The sequence below is a fragment of the Physeter macrocephalus genome, chromosome 16 (genome assembly GCF_002837175.3).
Source record: "Physeter macrocephalus isolate SW-GA chromosome 16, ASM283717v5, whole genome shotgun sequence".
In the NCBI taxonomy this organism is placed as follows: domain Eukaryota; kingdom Metazoa; phylum Chordata; class Mammalia; order Artiodactyla; family Physeteridae; genus Physeter; species Physeter macrocephalus.
Genome location: NC_041229.1, coordinates 52,552,796 through 52,560,897, shown reverse-complemented (window position 1 = coordinate 52,560,897; position 8,102 = coordinate 52,552,796).

The following is an 8,102-nucleotide window of genomic DNA, read 5'->3' as shown; positions in this document are numbered from 1 at the left end:
AAAAATAAACAAATAGGACCTAATGAAACTTAAAAGCTTTTACAGAACAAAGGAAACTATAAACAAGATGAAAAGATAACCCTCAGAATGGGAGAAAATATTTGTAAATGAAGCAACTGACAAAGGATTAATCTCCAAAATATACAAGCAGCTCATGCAGCTCAATATCAAAAAGAAAACAAAAGAATGCTTTTAGATTAAGTCCTCTCTGTTCAGTAAGTGCTGTGGGTCCTGTCTCCTGCCCACACCCTCTGTGCACATTCTCCCAGTTACCCTTTTAGTCAGATAACAGGATTGAAGCATGTGACCTTTAGCAGGAGGGGGATGGGAACACAAAACCCAGGTGTCTGACAATGTTCTGAGCATTTGGCTGAAAGGGGGAGAGAACTGTCACTTATGAAGAATCTACTATGTGCAAACACTGTGTTAGCAGGTCAAATATGATACCTCCAAATACTCACAACAGAACTGCAAGCCTCATATTATTAAATCTCTTTATAAAGTAGGTTTAAAGAGGATAAATAATATGCTCAAGGTTATACCAGTGGAAGAGTTGGGCTCCAGACCTGGGTTTGAGTGATGCCATAGTCTAGTCTCAATTAAGAAAGATAAAAGGAAACTCACATTTCTTTCTATTTTGTTAGGTTCAGCTCTCCAAAGGAGAGAGGGAGATGACAAAATATTTTGTTTAGGAGTGAAGGCTGTTCCCGTACATACATCTTAATAACAATGTTAATATTAGGGTATGTATAATACCTATTAGTTGCTTACTGGCATTATTTTATTTCTGTGTACTATGAGGTGATTACTATTACGTTTACCCAATCTTTGGAGTAGGAAACAGGCTTAGAGACAAGAGGCAATTTGTCTAAGGCCACTCAGCTGGCAAGTGGTATCCCAGGCTGTTTGGCTACTGAGGCCAGGTACCAAACCATTGTACCACCCTACCCCTCTCTTGGGTCCTTGAACTTCTCAGAGCACAGACATTCTTTTCTTACTGCATAAACTAGAGAGGTGACACGTGATGGTAGAGACCAGTATTTTTTAGTTTGGCTTGTTGGGAGTGGAAAGCAGGAGGAGAGCACTGGTCTTGTAGTGCCCGCTTAACCCCTGGTGCCTGGCCTCTCACCTGTGTCTCAAGCACCTCTAAAAGGCTCACTAAGGAAAGATGCAGGGCGTGTGTGCTCCCAGTCCCTTAATCCACTTTTCCCACATACATCCTTCGAGTCTGTCCTGTGTGTCTTTGTTTCATGCACACAGCTGAGCCAGCCACATGAATGGGAAAGGCTCAGGATAGCACTGAGTGAGGCATCCAACACACTGGGCTTTGTAATTGCTGGGTCCTGGGGAATCATTGTTGTTGCTTCCCAGCCTTCACCCTCCCCCACAGTGTGCACTGGCTCTAATTAATGGTGACTAATTTGGAAGTTCCAGTTGCATCTGCTGGAATAAAATATATACAGCTGCGGAAATAATAAAAATGAAAACTCACTATGAGTGGCAGGGGGGTGGGGGAGAACCTTCACAAATTTCCATGGAGTCCTTAAAGGAAAAATATTGCTTTTCCTATCAAATAGCATTGCAGTTTCCCAGGGTGCAGTTTTCTCTGCTCCTAGGAGTGTACACAATGGATGTGTGTATAAATACTTCTCCCCACCGTTTTGTTGGGGTTACAACACAGAAGTGGGGCTTTAACTAGTCTTTATTTATTTATTTATTTATTTTTGCGGTACGCGGGCCTCTCACTGTCGTGGCCTCTCCCATTGCAGAGCACAGGCTCTGGACGCGCAGGCTCAGCGGCCGTGGCTCACGGGCCCAGCCGCTCCACGGCATGTGGGATCCTCCCGGACCTGGGCACGAACCCGTGTCCCCTGCATCGGCAGGCGGACTCTCAGCCACCGCGCCACCAGGGAAGCCCTGCCTAGTCTTTTAATAGGGCCTAAAACTGTTGGGCTAATAGCACATTTCAAGTCAGCTTAAAATACAATTATTACTGGACTGAAGAGACACAAAACATGAGAAAAAATTCTTCTTAAGAGTGTAGGATCAATCTAGATACCATTTCTACACGAAGCCGTGTCCCCTGCATCGGCAGGCGGACTCTCAGCCACCGCGCCACCAGGGAAGCCCTGCCTAGTCTTTTAATAGGGCCTAAAACTGTTGGGCTAATAGCACATTTCAAGTCAGCTTAAAATACAATTATTACTGGACTGAAGAGACACAAAACATGAGAAAAAATTCTTCTTAAGAGTGTAGGATCAATCTAGATACCATTTCTATTTCTCCTTGACCCTGTTGTGCCAGATCAATGCTTTGTATCTGGTAGGTACATTGTTTTTTGAAATATAGTTGACTTACAATATTGTGTTCGTTTCAGGTGTACAGCAAAGTGATTCAGTAATATATATTTTTTCAGATTATAGTCCATTATAGGTTATTACAAGATATTGAATATAATTCTTTATATTATGCAGTAAATCCTTGTTGCTTATCTATTTTGTATACAGTAGTTTATATGTTAACCCCATACTCCTAATTCGTCCCTCCTTCCCTCACTCTCCTTTTTGGTAACCATAAGTTTGTTTTCTATGTCTATGAGTTTGTTTCTGTTTTGTATATAGATTCATTTGTATTATTTTTCTAGATTCCACATATAAGTGATATCATATAGTGTTTGACTTTTTCTGCCTGACTTCATATTCTCTAGGTCTATCCATGTTACTGCAAATGGCAATATTTCATTCATTTTTATGGTTGAGTAATATTCCATTGTATATATATATCATATCTTCTGAAGCCAATTGTCTGTTGATGGACATGGGTCGCTTCCATGTCTTGGCTATTGTAAATAGTGCTGCTATGAACATTGGGGTGCACGTATATTTTTGAATTAGAGTTTTTGTTTTTTCCGGGTATATGGGCCAAGGAATGGGATTAATGGATCATATGGTAGCTCTATTTTTAGTTTTTTAAAGGACCTCCATACTGGTTTTCCACAATGGCTCCACCAATTTACATTCCCCACCAACAGTACAGGAGGGTTCCCTTTTCTCCACACCCTCTCTAGCATTTATTATGATGATGGCCATTCTGACAAGTATGAGGTGATACCTCAGTGTGGCTTTGCTTTTTTAAGTACTGTTTGATGAGTTAATCGAAGGATCCCCCAAACAATGAAAAATGTGGGAAGTCAGAAAAGGAGGGCAGGAAAAGGGACAAGATACGTATTTAGCCCTTACTATGTGCTCCACAGTGTGCTTGAAATTTATTTACCTTACCTTCAACCTCACAAAAATCTAAAGTGACTATTTAATCCAATTTTATCAATAATGAGGACTCTGGGGCTTAGAAAAACCACTCTATAAAGCTTCAAGAATCTTCACTCCCTGCCAAATCAAAGTCAGAAAACAGACTTCCCACCACCCATGTCCACATGTGGGTCATGCCCAGGAAGAAGCTTCAAGCTCTCATTAGGAGCTCTGGGGTTGGATCACCTGGGCCTGGATTCGGATTCCACCATTTACTAACTGCCTGGCTCTGGGCAAGTAAACTAATCTTTTTAAGCCTCAGTTTCCCCATATGGAAAACTGGATTAATACTAATATCCATTTCATAGGGTTCTTGTGAGGGTAAAATAAAATTAAAGTGAAGTCCTTAGAACGGTGTCTGAACTATAGCCAGGGCTTATACAGGCATACCTCGTTTTATTGTTCTTCACTTTATTGAGCTCCACAGAAATTGCATTTTTTTAAAAATTGAAGGTTTGTAGCAACCCTGCATTGTCAGATTATGGTTAGCATTTTTAGCAATCAAGTAGTTTTTAATTAAGGTATGTACATTGTTTTTTTACACATAATGCTACTGCACACTAAATAGATGGTGTAGTGTAAATATAACTTTTATATATGCACTGAGAAACAAAAAAAAAATTTGTGTGAGTAGCTTTATTGCAATATTCACTTTATTGCAGTGGTCTGGAACAAAGCTGCAATATCTCCGAGGTATGCCTGTAATAATAAGAAGGCTAATAACCATGATATGTTCATGCATGCACTGTAGTAAACATACATTATATATATTATCTAAAATCCGTACAGCAGCCATGAAAAAGAAATATTAAAACTCCTCTTCTGCAGATCAAGAAACTGAGGTTCAGTTATTTCAAATGGCTTGTTCAAGCTACAGAGCCAATAAAAAAGGAAGCTCAGGTTAGGAGTGATCCCCTTTAGCTTCTGTAGCACATCTAACTTTACTATTAACAATTATATTAATTTTTAAAGTTCATTTTTATAAGGTGTTTCCTCCACTAGACTGCAGTCATTCCTCAATATCCGGGAGGGATATAGCAAGTCTTTCTTGGACACCAAAATCCAGGGATGCTCAAGTGTCATATAAAATGATATATATTTACATATAGCCTACTCACATTCTCCCATGTACTTTAAATCATCTCTAGATAACTTATAATGCCTAATACCAGATAAACAGTGTGTAAATAGTTGTAAATAGAATGTAAATACTTTGTACAGTTGACCCTTGAGCTACGTGGAGGTTAGGGGCAATGACCTTGAACCCCCTCCCCCATTCATTCAAAAATCTGCTTATAACCTACAGTCAGCCTTTTGTATCCGAGGTTCCACATTCACAGTTTCACCCAGTCATGGTTCATACAGTACTGTACAACATATTTAGTAAAAAATAAAATTCTGCATACAAGTGGACCCACACAGTTCAAACCCATGCTGTTCAGGAGTCCACCGTACATAGTTGTCAGCATACAGCAAACTCAATTTTTGCTTTTTGGAACATTCTGGAATATTTTCCCAAATATTCTTGATCTTTTGTTGTTTGAATCCATGGATGAGAAACCTGTGGATTTGGAGTGCCCGCTGTATTAGCACATGATAATAGAGACCATATCTGTTTTATTCATAACTGTTTTCCCATCACCAAGAATAGTACCTGGAATAAATTATACTTACTGGTTAATGAATAAATAAATTAATGAATTAAATAGGTCAAAACACACAATATGTGGGACATAGTGTCACAGAGAGGGAATCCAGAGGGTCCAGGTTATTCCTAAATCCACCACTGTTTACCTGAGTGATGCTAAGGGTGTCACTCCATTCTTCTGAGACTTAGTTTTCTTGTCTCAAAAATAAAGGAGCTGGACTAGTTAATCTCTGAATTTGTGACTACCAGTTTCTCTGTGCTCAAAATTCAAATTGCCTTGGTTCATTTGAAAAGAAGGCAACAAAGCCTTGGTATGGTCATTGACTACTGCAGGAAATGGTATGTACTTTTCATCATTGTTTATCCTTTTGTTATAAATAACATGAATCTTAGTCAAGGCCATACCCCACCTTCTGTGGACCACCCAGCTATCCCTGCTGCCCTTTATAGTACATTCATTTTCAAGGGCAAAGATTTTTTTTCTTCTACTCCTCTTCCTCAATCTTCACCATCATCACAGCAATTAATATTCCATGAAAGCTCCTTACGTGCTGAGCAGCCTATTCAATATTTTATGAATGTAATCTAATTTGATCCTTTTATCAAGCCCATGAGGAAGCTATTAACATGAACATCATCTTACAGAAGAGGTAAATGAAACTCAGAAAGTTTCAGTGACTTGCCTAATGTCACACAGCAAATAAGTGGTGAAATATACACTGAAACCCAGATATGCCTGACTGAAGCCTTTGTTCTTAATTATTACTCATATTGCCTTTCCATACAAGACAGTAGGAATTTCAGAGTAGAAATGAAACAAGTGAAACACGAGTTAAAATAGGCTTCTTGTATAAGTCCTTCTTTACAACAAAGAGCAAAGCTTTGATGCTAAAATAATTAAATATATAACTATTCTGTTACTTATGCTGTATGGCATTGTACAATTTCGTAGTAAGGAGCTTGTAAAGGTAAATGACATACACTGTCCATACACTAATGGACATACACTGCCCATTAGTTGCTATTAAGAACTTTGATAACCCACAATGTTATAAAGGCCCTAAGTGCTAAGCAACAGGCTAGATCTACCAGGTTAATCAGAACATAAAATTATTTTTAATCACTAAATCATCCTTTTAATTTTCTGAAAGATTTTTTATAATGTGTAATTTGACTAAATAAACTACAATATTTTCCTGATTCCTATATCACCACTTTTTCATGTGATTATCAGAATTATTGTTTGCTAAGAGCAAACAGGGGAGTAAAATTAAATATTTTTCTATAAAAATGATAGCTGAGTACTTGTATAACAGAATTGTTTGTTTAAACAAAGTAGACAAGTGTTTTATTATATCACAGAGATTCTGGTTCTGCCATTCTATTCTGCATTTGTTCCCAAAACAATAATTAAGGACACGTATTCAGCTAAATGGAAGAACCAAGGAAATCTGACTGCTTTTGTATGTCAGAAATCTAAATATAACTCACTCTAACTTTCAACAATCTCTGAACAAGCTATGCTTTCTCATATCTCCAAGACTCTGAGCTCGTGGTTCAAAGACTTTTAACTCTGTCCTGAGTATGACTGGGAGGATATTTGAAGAAAGGTCTCGCCACTTGACAAGGTCCTATTCTCCATGAAAAGCTAACAAACAGAACAAAACACATATGGATGAAAGTGATCATATATATATATATTTTTTTTTTTGCTTTCTTCCAAGAGATAGTTGTTCCTCCCTCTGTGATCCGAGGTAACATCCTCATTCTTCCATGTGTGAGACCTCACAATGTCAGCCCATGGCTGGGATTGACTAGGAAGAACATCCAATGTTGAAAAGAAAGGAAAAATATGCCAAAGTTTTTGAGTGGGGAGATCTTATGTAAAAACCTGATTTCCATTTCTCTTGAAAAAACAGAAAAAGAAAATATCTGACTGTAATGGGTTGGCTATCTCCTGAATGACCAATCATCTGGGGCTAAAAAGCAGCTGTCGACTTCAGAGGAGACAGTCTCTCCAGTACACTGCTCCCTTCTTTTTGAATTTGACCTACTTCGCTCATTTTGTGTTTATGGTAGCATATATAAGCGTTTGAGTATATGACCCCTGCTCTATGACAACTCTTACCATTTTATAAAAGTTACAGACATTTTTCCCTCTCCTCACCACAAAAGAACATGCATTTTCCCTTAAAACACTTATTTTGCGCTTATTATATATTATATTCTATTTTAATCAGTTTATCTACATGAGCTCATTTAAGCCTCACAACTATGTGATAAGCAAGAGACTTACATTATCTCTACCAATCTGATAAATAAAATGAGCACAGAAAGCTTAAGTAATTTACCCAAAGTCATACAGTTATTATGCCTTATAATCAGAATCCACCTCTGTATTCCAATAGTTAGCACATAATCTATGCTAGTAAGTGTTCAATTAGTAAGGTAATACCATAGTTTCAGTTGAAGATCATCATGTGTAAAATTTACAAAAAAAAAAAAAAGAGCAAAATCTGTTCAATGGCACTTGAACCCTTTTACTTGCTTAGAAAACATGAAAGAGAATGAGGTTAGGAGTCTGGGATTAAAATATGCACACTACTCTCTATCAAATAAATAACCAACAAGGACCTACTGTATAGCACAGGGAACTATGCTCAGTATCTTTTAATAACCTATAATGGAAGAGAATGTAAAAAAAGAATATATATATATGTGTACATATATGTAACTGAATCACTTTACTGTACACATGAAACTAACACAACATTGTAAATTAACTATATTTCAATAAAAATGTTAAAAAAATTAAGAAAAAGAATGAGGGTATGGAAGAGAGAGTTGAATTGGTCTTGGGTGTGTCAGGGGGTTGGTTTTCATCTCCTTTACCTCAAGCCTAGAGAATAAGGAATGGATAAGATGACTCAAAGACCTTGCTATCTGTGTCCCTAAAGCGGGGATCTGACTCCTGCCTGGCACATCTAATGAGCTAGAAGCTGGTGGATTCTCTGCCCCAGTCTGGATACAAGAAAAATGCTGCTTTGGGCTTGTCTAGCAAGCCCCTAATCCATCAGGGCAAAGGATGTTCAGGAGTATCCTGCAGTCCAGGTGTGGGTCACAGAGGAGGGAATGCTCAAGCGAGA